Raw genomic sequence first — 12,379 nt, forward strand, 5'->3', positions numbered from 1 at the left:
AAGAAGTTCCTGTCAATACAAAACATAAGCATTAAGAGGCATTGCTTAGTCTAGGACTACATTTACATTTAAGTCATTACATTTAAGTCATTTAGCAGACGCTCTTATCCAGAGCGACTTACAAATTGGTGAATTCACCTTCTGACATCCAGTGGAACAGCCACTTTACAATAGTGCATCTAAATCATTAAGGGGGGGGGTGAGAAGGATTACTTATCCTATCCTAGGTATTCCTTGAACAGGTGGGGTTTCAGGTGTCTCCGGAAGGTGGTGATTGACTCCGCTGTCCTGGCGTCGTGAGGGAGTTTGTTCCACCATTGGGGGGCCAGAGCAGCGAACAGTTTTGACTGGGCTGAGCGGGAACTGTACTTCCTCAGTGGTAGGGAGGCGAGCAGGCCAGAGGTGGATGAATGCAGTGCCCTTGTTTGGGTGTAGGGCCTGATCAGAGCCTGGAGGTACTGCGGTGCCGTTCCCCTCACAGCTCCGTAGGCAAGCACCATGGTCTTGTAGCGGATGCGAGCTTCAACTGGAAGCCAGTGGAGAGAGCGGAGGAGCGGGGTGACGTGAGAGAACTTGGGAAGGTTGAACACCAGACGGGCTGCGGCGTTCTGGATGAGTTGTAGGGGTTTAATGGCACAGGCAGGGAGCCCAGCCAACAGCGAGTTGCAGTAATCCAGACGGGAGATGACAAGTGCCTGGATTAGGACCTGCGCCGCTTCCTGTGTGAGGCAGGGTCGTACTCTGCGGATGTTGTAGAGCATGAACCTACAGGAACGGGCCACCGCCATGATGTTGGTTGAGAACGACAGGGTGTTGTCCAGGATCACGCCAAGGTTCTTAGCGCTCTGGGAGGAGGACACAATGGAGTTGTCAACCGTGATGGCGAGATCATGGAACGGGCAGTCCTTCCCCGGGAGGAAGAGCAGCTCCGTCTTGCCGAGGTTCAGCTTGAGGTGGTGATCCGTCATCCACACTGATATGTCTGCCAGACATGCAGAGATGCGATTCGCCACCTGGTCATCAGAAGGGGGAAAGGAGAAGATTAATTGTGTGTCGTCTGCATAGCAATGATAGGAGAGACCATGTGAGGTTATGACAGAGCCAAGTGACTTGGTGCATAGCGAGAATAGGAGAGGGCCTAGAACAGAGCCCTGGCGGACACCAGTGGTGAGAGCGCGTGGCGAGGAGACAGATTCTCGCCACGCCACCTGGTAGGAGCGACCTGTCAGGTAGGACGCAATCCAAGCGTGGGCCGCGCCGGAGATGCCCAACTCGGAGAGGGTGGAGAGGAGGATCTGATGGTTCACAGTATCGAAGGCAGCCGATAGGTCTAGAAGGATGAGAGCAGAGGAGAGAGAGTTAGCTTTAGCAGTGCGGAGCGCCTCCGTGATACAGAGAAGAGCAGTCTCAGTTGAATGACTAGTCTTGAAACCTGACTGATTTGGATCAAGAAGGTCATTCTGAGAGAGATAGCGGGAGAGCTGGCCAAGGACGGCACGTTCAAGAGTTTTGGAGAGAAAAGAAAGAAGGGATACTGGTCTGTAGTTGTTGACATCGGAGGGATCGAGTGTAGGTTTTTTCAGAAGGGGTGCAACTCTCGCTCTCTTGAAGACGGAAGGGACGTAGCCAGCGGTCAGGGATGAGTTGATGAGCGAGGTGAGGTAAGGGAGAAGGTCTCCGGAAATGGTCTGGAGAAGAGAGGAGGGGATAGGGTCAAGCGGGCAGGTTGTTGGGCGGCCGGCCGTCACAAGAAGCGAGATTTCATCTGGAGAGAGAGGGGAGAAAGAGGTCAGAGCACAGGGTAGGGCAGTGTGAGCAGAACCAGCGGTGTCGTTTGACTAGGCCTAACCCATGTCTATGAAACCGTTCTTAGTGTAGTATTTTATTTTTAGTGTATATTTTATTTTTATATCCCCACGTAGGTTGTACTTAAGCACTCTGAGCCAGTAACAATGACAACATCACTGTTCATGTGTTTCTGGCACTGCACTATGCAACCACACAGTTGCATTACTATTCCAGTCTGCACACTATTCCTAGATGGGAACATCAGCCGTCCCACCTGTGCACAACTGCACAAAGGCCAAGCAGCAGTGGCATAAGCCAAGGACTATGGTATGTTTTAATAGCTATACCACATATTAACATATGTTCATCATCACATCATAATAATCACAGCGGCTGCTAATAAATTATTTAATGAAAACTTAAATCGTCTCATGATTCGATTTAGAATAGTGCCCTTGTACTGTCTTTTTACAGGGTCTACAACCTGGGCCCATAGGCAAAATGACCATCACCAAGCACATCAAAAATCACATGGCAGAAGGAGGGATTAGGTGAGTATTCCCTAATAGCCAGTATAGTAGATAGTAGCTGGTCATATCCTATTACACTTTGACGATATAAAATTATTTAATTTCAGGTGGTTTCAAGTACATGGTTTAGATTGGCTAACCACAGTGGCTGCTTTGCAGCACTCTAAACTCTACAGAGCCATTTTGGAACGCTCCTGAAGAGACATACAGGAACTTTGACCCTCAATCCAAGCCATTGATCTGCAGCATGGGGATGTCTGCTGAAAAGCTTTTAGTCGACTGCCACTTTGTAAAGGTACAGGTGGGGAGCCTCCTGTCTTACCAGCAGCCTCCAATCACAATGTAACACATAGTCCACCATATGGAGACACCACCATTCCCTTCACTGCCCCTGGATGGCTACAGGCTGGATAACAACTTTCAAGGCTGCACATTTGTGGTCAGTGAAGAAGACCAGCTTCACATAGTCGCTTCAGGTGAGAGAATACATAGAGACCCAGTGGTGTTCTCACTAATTAGGGAGACGGGTGACTGGTACTACTTATGTGTACATGCAAAAGGTCTTTGGCAGGAAATACTAAATAACAAGGGACAGCGTCCTTTATCTTTCAATGAAAGAGAAAAAAAACAACAAATCTGTCTGTGCAATTAATAATTTAAAATAATTCAGTTACATTTTTCTGTTCTCTTGTCACTGTAAATAAACTCTTTATAATATTTTGTTTGGAGTAGAAGCAGGTGTTTATTAACAATAAATTGACTACAGGGTGTTAGACAATGTGGATGGTCAAAGCAAATAAAAGGAAAGTTGCATTGCAATAGTAGCTCATTGCTCTTTGGCCCACACCTTCACAAGAGGCCCACACTGGTAGTTTTGTGAGGCGAGCCACAGCCCAGATGCAGTTGATGCTTCCCATCAGTGACATGGTAATATTCCACTGGAATAGCAACGGTACTGCTCCCTTCTTCAGATGTCGAAGCCCACTAGAAGGTTCAATGAAATCTTATTCATTTCTTAACTTTCAATAAAGATGCCGTACCAACTAATAACGTTAACCAAGTTTGCATAAGCGTTAGCAAGATACTGGTAGCTAACGTTTTCTAGATAGAGACAAAAAAAACACAGAACACGATAGAATTACAAAAATCACTAACTGAACTGATAAACAACATTTTCAACAAGAATTACACTGCTCAAAAAAATAAAGGGAACACTTAAACAACACAATGTAACTCCAAGTCAATCACACTTCTGTGAAATCAAACTGTCCACTTAGGAAGCAACACTGATTGACAATATATTTCACATGCTGTTGTGCAAATGGAATAGACAACAGGTGGAAATTATAGGCATTTAGCAAGACGCCCCCAATAAAGGAGTGGTTCTGCAGGTGGTGACCAGACCACTTCTCAGTTCCTATGCTTCCTGGCTGATGTTTTGGTCAATTTTGAATGCTGGCGGTGCTTTCACTCTAGTGGTAGCATGAGACGAAGTCTACAATCTAAACAAGTGGCTCAGGTAGTGCAGCTCATCCAGGATGGCACATCAATGCGAGCTGTGGCAAGAAGGTTTGCTGTGTCTGTCATCGTAGTGTCCAGAACATGGAGGCACTACCAGGAGACAGGCCAGTACATCAGGAGACGTGGAGGAGGCCGTAGGAGGGCAAAAACCCAGCAGCAGGACAGCTACCTCCGCCTTTGAGCAAGGAGGAGCAGGAGGAGCACTTCCAGAGCCCTGCAAAATGACCTCCAGCAGGCCACAAATGTGCATGTGTCTGCTCAAACGGTCAGGAACAGACTCCATGCGGATGGTATGAGGGCCCGACATCCACAGGTGGGGGTTGTGCTTACAGCCCAACACCGTGCAGGACGTTTGGCATTTGCCAGAGAACACCAAGATCGGAAAATTCGCCACTGGCGCCCTGTGCTCTTCACATATGAAAGCAGGTTCACACTGAGCACGTGACAGAGTCTGGAGACGCCGTGGAGAACGTTCTGCTGCCTGCAACATCCTCCAGCATGACCGGTTTGGCGGTGGGTCAGTCATGGTGTGGGGTGGCATTTCTTTGGGGGGACGCACAGCCCTCCATGTGCTCGCCAGAGGTAGCCTGACTGCCATTAGGTACCGAGATGAGATCCTCAGACCCCTTGTGAGACCATATGCTGGTGCGGTTGGCCCTGGGTTCCACCTAATGCAAGACAATGCATTAGGAGGAACCCAGACCTCATGTGGCTGGAGTGTGTCAGCAATTCCTGCAAGACGGAAGGCATTCATGCTATGGACTGGCCCGCCCGTTCCCCAGACCTGAATCCAATTGAGCACATCTGCGACATCATGTCTCGCTCCATCCACCAATGCCACGTTGCACCACAGACTGTCCAGGAGTTGGCGGATGCTTTAGTCCAGGTCTGGGAGGAGATCCCTCAGGAGACCATCCGCCACCTCATCAGGAGCATGCCCAGGCGTTGTAGGGAGGTCATACAGGCACGTGGAGGCCACACACACTACTAAGCCTCATTTTGACTTGTGTTAAGGACATTACATCAAAGTTGGATCAGCCTGTAGTGTGGTTTTCCACTTTAATTTTGAGTGTGCCTCCAAATCCAGACCTCCATGGGTTGATAAATGTGATTTCCATTTTATAATTTTAGTGTGATTTTGTTGTCAGCACATTCAACTATGTAAAGAAAAAAGTATTTAATAAGAATATTTCATTCATTCAGATCTAGGATGTGTTATTTTAGTGTTCCCTTTATTTTTTTGAGCAGTGTATAATATTATAATATATTAATATACTGAGGTAATGATGAAACAAGCGACTTCTAAGCTAGTATGGGTACAATCAGGCTGTATCGGGTAGGAAGTTGAGCGGAAGTGGGCGTTGCTACGTTGCGCAAAAGGTCTATTGACAAGCATCCGGTTGGCGTTACCACTCACTACCAAATATGGTCATCCAGTGGCCGGCAGTTGGAGACGATGTGGCGAGATGGATTTTTGCAGATATTACACTAATTGTCTCATCAATTAAACGTTTGATCTCAAAACAGTTTCCTGTTCCCAAAACGAAATTCTGTTACGAACAGAGTTGATTAAGTTTTGTAGATTTTACCCTTTGCAAAAGTAAAAAACAAATGGGTTGTTTAGAAGGAGGGAAAGGGTGAATTGACATATTGCACTTCAGAGTAGGCGTTGCCTAATGGAAATATGCAAATATGTGGTAGAACGTGCCAATAGGCTCTCGCTAGAATGTGCTTGGCCCTGCACCTGTCCTTGCTTGTTAAGCCCTAATTTGTTTCTAATGGAAATTACAGGCTCTGTTCTATCTTGGGATAGTTATAAAAACTTTTGTATGTGCTCTACAAAAAAACTCTGAAGTTGCCTCCTGCTGCAGTTAGTATACTGAACAAAAATGTAAAAGCAACATGTAGTGTTAGTCCCATGTTTCATGAGCTGAAATTAAAGATCCCAGAATTGTTCCATATGCACAAAAATCTTAGTCTCAAATTTTGTGCACAAATTTGTTTATAATTCCTGTTAGTGAGCATTTCTCATTTGACAAGGTAATCCATCCACATGACAGGTGTGACATCAATCAATCAACCAATCAATCGATCAATCACATGTATTTATAAAGCCCTTTTTACATCAGCCGATGTATAACCAGCTGGCTGCATGATATCTAAGGAAGTCTCAAGCTATTGCTCGCCTGAGGTAGAGTATCTCATGATACGCTGTAGACCACACTATCTACCTAGATAGTTATCATCTATATTTTTCGTAGCTGTTTTACATACCACCACAGACTGAGGCTGGCACTAAGACAGCATTGAATGAGCTGTATTCCGCCAAAAGCAAACAAGAAAACGTTCACCCAGAGGCAGAGCTCCTAGTAGCCAGGGACTTTAATGTAGGGAAACTTAAATCCGTTTGACAAAATTTCTATCTGCAAGTCACATGTGCAACCAGAGGGAAAAAAACTCTGGACCACCTTTACTCCACACACAGAGACGCATATAAAGCTCTCCCTCGCCCTCCATTTGGCAAATATGACCATAAGTCTATCCTCCTGATTCCTGCTTACAAGCAAAAAATAAAGCAGGAAGCACCAGTGACTAGATCAATAAAAAAGTGGTCAGATGCTAAGTTACAGGACTGTTTTGCTATCACAGACTGGAATATGTTCCAGGATTCCTACAACGGCATTGAAGAGTACACCACATCATTCACTGGCTTCATCAATCAGTGTATCGATGGCGTCGTCCCCACAGTATCCGACGTACATACCCCAACCAGAAGCCATGGATTACAGGCAACATCCTCACTGAGCTAAAGGCTAGAGCTGCCGTTTTCAAGGAGCGGGACTCTAACCCAAAAGCTTATAAGAAATACCGCTAAACCCTCCGACGAACCATCAAACAGGCAAAGCGTCAATACAGGACAAAGATCGAATCATACAACACCGGCTCTGACGCTCGTCGGATGTGGCAGGGCATGCAAACTATTACAGACTACAAATGGAAGCACAGTTGAGAGCTGCCCAGTGACACAAGCCTACCAGTCGAGCTGAATAACTTATATGCTCGCTTTGAGGCAAATAACACTGAAACATGCATGAGAGCTGGAACCAGCTGTTCCGGAAGACTGTGTGATCACGCTCTCTGCATCGAATGTGAGTAAAACCTTTAAACAGGTCAACATTCACAAGGCCGCGGGGCCAAATGGATTACCTGGACGTGCAATGCGAGCATGCGCGGACCAACTGGCAAGTGTCTTCACTGACATTTTCAACCTCTCCTTGACTGAGTCTGTAAAACCTACATGTTTCAAGCAGACCACCATAGTCCCTGTGCCTAAGGAAGCAAAGTTAACCTGCCTAAATGACCACCATAGTCCCTGTGCCTAAGGAAGCAAAGTTAACCTGCCTAAATGACCACCATAGTCCCTGTGCCTAAGGAAGCAAAGTTAACCTGCCTTAACCTGCCTAAATGATTACCGCCCCGTAGCACTCACGTAGGAAAGCCATGAAATGCTTTGAAAGGCTGGTCATGGCTCACATCAACACCATACCCTTAGACCCACCCCAATTTGAATACCGCCCCAACAGATCCACAGATAATGCAATCTCTATTGCACTCCACACAGCCCTTTCCCACCTGGACAAAAGGAACACCTATGTGAGAATGCTATTCATTGACTACAGCTCAGTGTTCAACACCACAGTGCCCTCAAAGCTCATCAATAAGCTAAGGACCCTGGGACATAACACCTCCTTCTGCAACTGGATCCTGGACTTCCTTATGGGCCGCCCCCAGGTGGTGAGGGTAGGTAACAACACATCCGCCACGCTGATCCTCAACATAGGGGCCCCTCAGGGGTGTGTGCTCAGTCCTCTCCTGTACTCCCTGTTCACTCATGACTGCACGGCCCGGCACAACTCCAACACCATCATTAAGTTTGCCGATGACACAACAGTGGTAGGCCTGATCACTGACAGCCTATAGAAAGGAGATCAGAGACCTGGCCATGTGGTGCCAGGACAACAACCTCTCCCTCAATGTGATAAAGACAAAAGACATGATTGTGGACTACAGGAAAAAGAGGACCGACCACACCACCATTCTCATCGACGGGGCTGCAGTGGAGCAGGTTGAGAGCTTCAAATTCCTTGGTGTCCACATCATCAACAAACTAACATGGTTCAAACACATCAAGACAGTCGTGAAGAGGGCACGACAAAACCCATTCCCCCTCAGGAGAGGCATGGGTCCTCAGATCCTCAAAAGGTTCTACAGCTGCACCATCGAGAGCATCTTGACTAGTTGCATCACTGCCTGGGATGGCAAATGCTCAGCCTCTGACCGCAAGTCACTACAGAGGGTAGTGCATACGGCCCAGTACATCACTGGGGCCAAGCTTTCTGCCATCCAGGACCTCTATACCAGGCAGTGTCATAGGAAGGCTGAAAAATTGTCAGACTCCAGCCACCATAGTCATAGACTGTTCTCTCAGCTAGCGCACGGCAAGCGGTACCGGAGCCCCAAGTCTCGGTCCAAGAGGCTTCTAAACAGCTTCTAGCCCCAAGCCATAATACTCCTGAACATCTAATCAAATGGCTACCCAGACTATTTCCATTGCCACCCCCCCACCCCCACCCTATTTTACACCGCTGCTACTCTCTGTTATTATCTATGCATAGTCACTTTAACAACTCTACCTACATGTACATATTACCTCACTAACCGGTGACCCGGCACATTGACTCTGTACCGGTACCCACCTGTATATAGACTCGCTATTGTTATTTTAAAGCTGCTCTTAAATTACTTGTTACTTTTATTTCTTATTCTTGTCTGTATTTTTTAAAACTGCATTGTTGGTTAGGGGCTCGTAAGTAAGCATTTCACTGTAAGGTCTACACCTGTTGTATTCGGCGCATGTGACTAATGCAATTTGATTTTAACTAATGGCCACTCTAAAATGTGCCGTTTTGTCACACAACACAATGCTACAGAGGTCCCAACTTTTGAAGGAGGATGCAATTGGCATGCTGACTGCAGGAATGTCCTCTAGAGCTGTTGCCAGAGAATTTAATGTTAATATCTCTACCATAAACCACTTCCAACATCGGTTTAGAGAATTTGATAGTACATCCAACCGGCCTCCACATCCGGCTTCTTCACCTACAGGATCGTCTGAGAACAGCCACCCGAACAGCCATCCGAACAGCTGATGAAACTGAGGAGTATTTCTACCTTTAATAAAGCCCTTTTGTGAGGAAAGACTCATTCTGATTGGCTGGGCATGGCTCCCCAGTGGGTGGGCCTATGTCCTCCCAGGCCCACCCATGTCTGCACCCCTGCCCAGTCGTGAAATCCATAGACTAGGGCCTAATGAATAGATTTCAATTGACTGATTTCCTTATATGGACTGTAACTCAGTAAAATTGTCGAAATTGTTGCATGTTGCATTTATATTTTTGTTCAGTATATTTTCTAAATACAGTAGGTCACTCATCTATGTGTATACTGACATAAAATGGGAAAACTGTTCTCTGCACAGAAAATAGGATTATGCATATTAGATAGAAGTAGTATTCCATTTATTCCTTTTAGGTAAAGTAGGGCAATATACAGTACCAGTCAAAAGTTTGGACACACCTACTCATTCAAGGGTTTTTCTTTATTTTTACTATTTTCTACATTGTACAATAATAGTGAAGACATCAACTATGAAATAACACATATGGAATCATGTAGTAACCAAAAAAGTGTTAAACAAATCAAAATATATTTTATAATCTTCAAAGTAGCCACCCTTTGCCTTGATGACAGCTTTGCACACTCTAGGCATTCTCTCAACCAGCTTTATGGGGTACTCACCTGGAATGCATTTCAAATAACAGGTGTGCTTTGTTAAAAGTTAATTTGTGGAATTTCTTTCCTTCTTAATGCGTTTGAGCCAATCAGTTGTGTTGTGACAAGGTAGGGGTGGACTGCACTGATTGATAAACCTATTTGGTAAAAAAGCAAGTCCATATTATGGCAAGTACAGCTCAAATAAGCAAAGAGAAACGACAGTCCATCATTACTTTAAGACATGAAGGTCAGTCAATGTGGAAAATTTCAAGAACTTTTAAAGTTTCAAGTGCAGTCACAAAACCATCAAGCGCTATGATGAAACCGACTCTCATGAGAACCGCCGCAGGAAAGGAAAACCCAGTTACCTCTGCTGCAGAGGATAAGTTCATGAGAGTTACCAGCCTCAGAAAATGCAGCCCAAATAAATACTTCTTAGAGTTCAAGAAACAGACACATCTCAACATCAACTGTTCAGTGGAGACTGTGTGAATCAGGCCTTCATGGTCAAATTCCTGCAAAGAAACCACTACTAAAGGACACCAATAAAAAGAAGAGACTTGCTTGGGCCAAGAAACACGAGCAATGGACATTAGACCGGTGGAAATCTGTCCTTTGGTCTGATGAGTCCAAATTTGATATTTTTGGGTCCAACTGCTGTGTCTTTGTGAGACGCAGAGTAGGTGAACGGATGATCTCTGCATGTGTGGTTCCCGCCGTGAAGCATGGAGGAGGTGTAATGGTGTGGAGGTGCTTTGCTGGTGAAACTGTCAGTGATTTATTTAGAATTCAAGGCACAGCATGCCTACCACAGCATTCTGCAGCAATACGCCACCCCATCTGGTTTGCGCTTCGTGGGACTGTCATTTGTTTTTCAACAGGACAATGACCCAACACACCTCCAGGCTGTGTAAGGGCTATTTGACCAAGAAGAGTGATGGAGTACTGCATTAGATGACCTGACCTCCAATCACCCGACCTCAACCCAATTGAGATGATTTGGGATGAGTTGGACCGCAGAGTGAAGAAAAAGCAGCCAACAAGTGCTCAGCATATGCGGGAACTCCAAGACAGTTTGAAAATAATTCCAGGTGAAGCTGGTTGAGAGAATGCCAATAATGTGCAAAACTGTCATCAAGGAAAAGGGTGGCTCCTTTGAAGAATCTCAAATATAAAATATATTTTGATTTGTTTAACACTTTTTTGGTTACTACATATGTGTGTTATTTCATAGTTAGGGTAGCCTAGTGGTTAGAGCGTTGGACTAGTAACCGGAACGTTGCAAGTTCAAACCCGAGCTGACAAGGTACAAATCTGTCGTTCTGCCCCTGAACAGGCAGTTAACCCACTGTTCCTAGGCCGTCATTGAAAAACTGATTTGCCTAGTTAAATAAAGGTAAAATACTAGAAAATTGTCAAAATCAAGAAAAACCCTTGAATGAGTAGGTGTCCAAACTTTTGACTGGTACTGTGTAAGAAACCTGTATTTCTTGGCTATAAATGAATGTCTATTTTGAGTATGCAAATAAAGGGATTTCTTCAAATCAAGAAATGTAATGTGGGATTGATGGTCTTCTCTCTGGTTCACACCCAGACAGTTAATTTTATATGATCAACATTCTATTTATATTGTTACATATACCGGATAGGTGTAGTGAAATGTGTTAAATCAGCCAGGCTAGACAATCTGGACCCTGTCTTTCTAAAAATGATCAGCTGAAATTGTTGCAACCCCTATTACTAGCCTGTTCAACCTCTTTCGTATTGACTGAGATTCCCATAGATTGGAAAGATGCCGCAGTCATCCCCCTCTTCAAAGGGGGAGACACTCTAGACCCAAACTGCTACAGACCAATATCTATTCTACCCTGCCTTTCTAAGGTCTTTGAAAGCCAAGATAACAGATTACCGACCATTTTGAATCTCACCGTACCTTCTCCGCTATGTAATCTGGCTTCAGAACTGGTCATGGGTGCACCTCAGCCACGCACAAGATCCTAAACAATATCATAACCGCCATCGATAAGAGACATTACTGTGCAGCCGTATTCATCGACCTGGCTAAGGCTTTCGACTCTGTCAATCACCACATCCTTATCGGCAGACAACAGCCTTGGTTTCTCAAATGATTGCCTCGCTTGGTTCACCAACTACTTTGCTTTATCTTGGCCAGGTCGCAGTTGCAAATGAGAACTTGTTCTCAACTAGCCTACCTGGTTAAATAAAGGTGAAATAAATCAAATTGTACAGGGTCAGCCTGCCATAGTAGTACGGCACCACTGGAAAAAAAATAGGATTAAATGCCTTGCTCAAGGGCACAGACAAATTTATTCGAACCGGCGCCCTTTCAGTTACTGGCCCAACACTAACCACTAGGTTACCTGCCGCTCTCATCCTGTTTCATACACACGTGAAGCGTCCTGGCAACCTGCACCATCTCGGGCATGTGCAAAACACTGATCACTTCAGTCAACCTCAGCCAGGTTATAGTAGTACTGTCCTATAACGATGGAAGACCTTGCAAGTTCATTCTTCTAGGCTGGGATCTGAATCCTAGGATCATTGTGGATTCAGTAGATCAGGTTTCTTTTGGTTTCAGCATGGAGACATTGCTTACCAGTAACTAGAATCTCAGAACTACTGGCAGCCTATTGAGTCCAATAAATGTCTCCGGTCCCTCTCAAACTTTGCGAGTATAGAAACAA

The sequence above is a fragment of the Oncorhynchus masou genome, chromosome 24 (genome assembly GCF_036934945.1).
Source record: "Oncorhynchus masou masou isolate Uvic2021 chromosome 24, UVic_Omas_1.1, whole genome shotgun sequence".
In the NCBI taxonomy this organism is placed as follows: domain Eukaryota; kingdom Metazoa; phylum Chordata; class Actinopteri; order Salmoniformes; family Salmonidae; genus Oncorhynchus; species Oncorhynchus masou.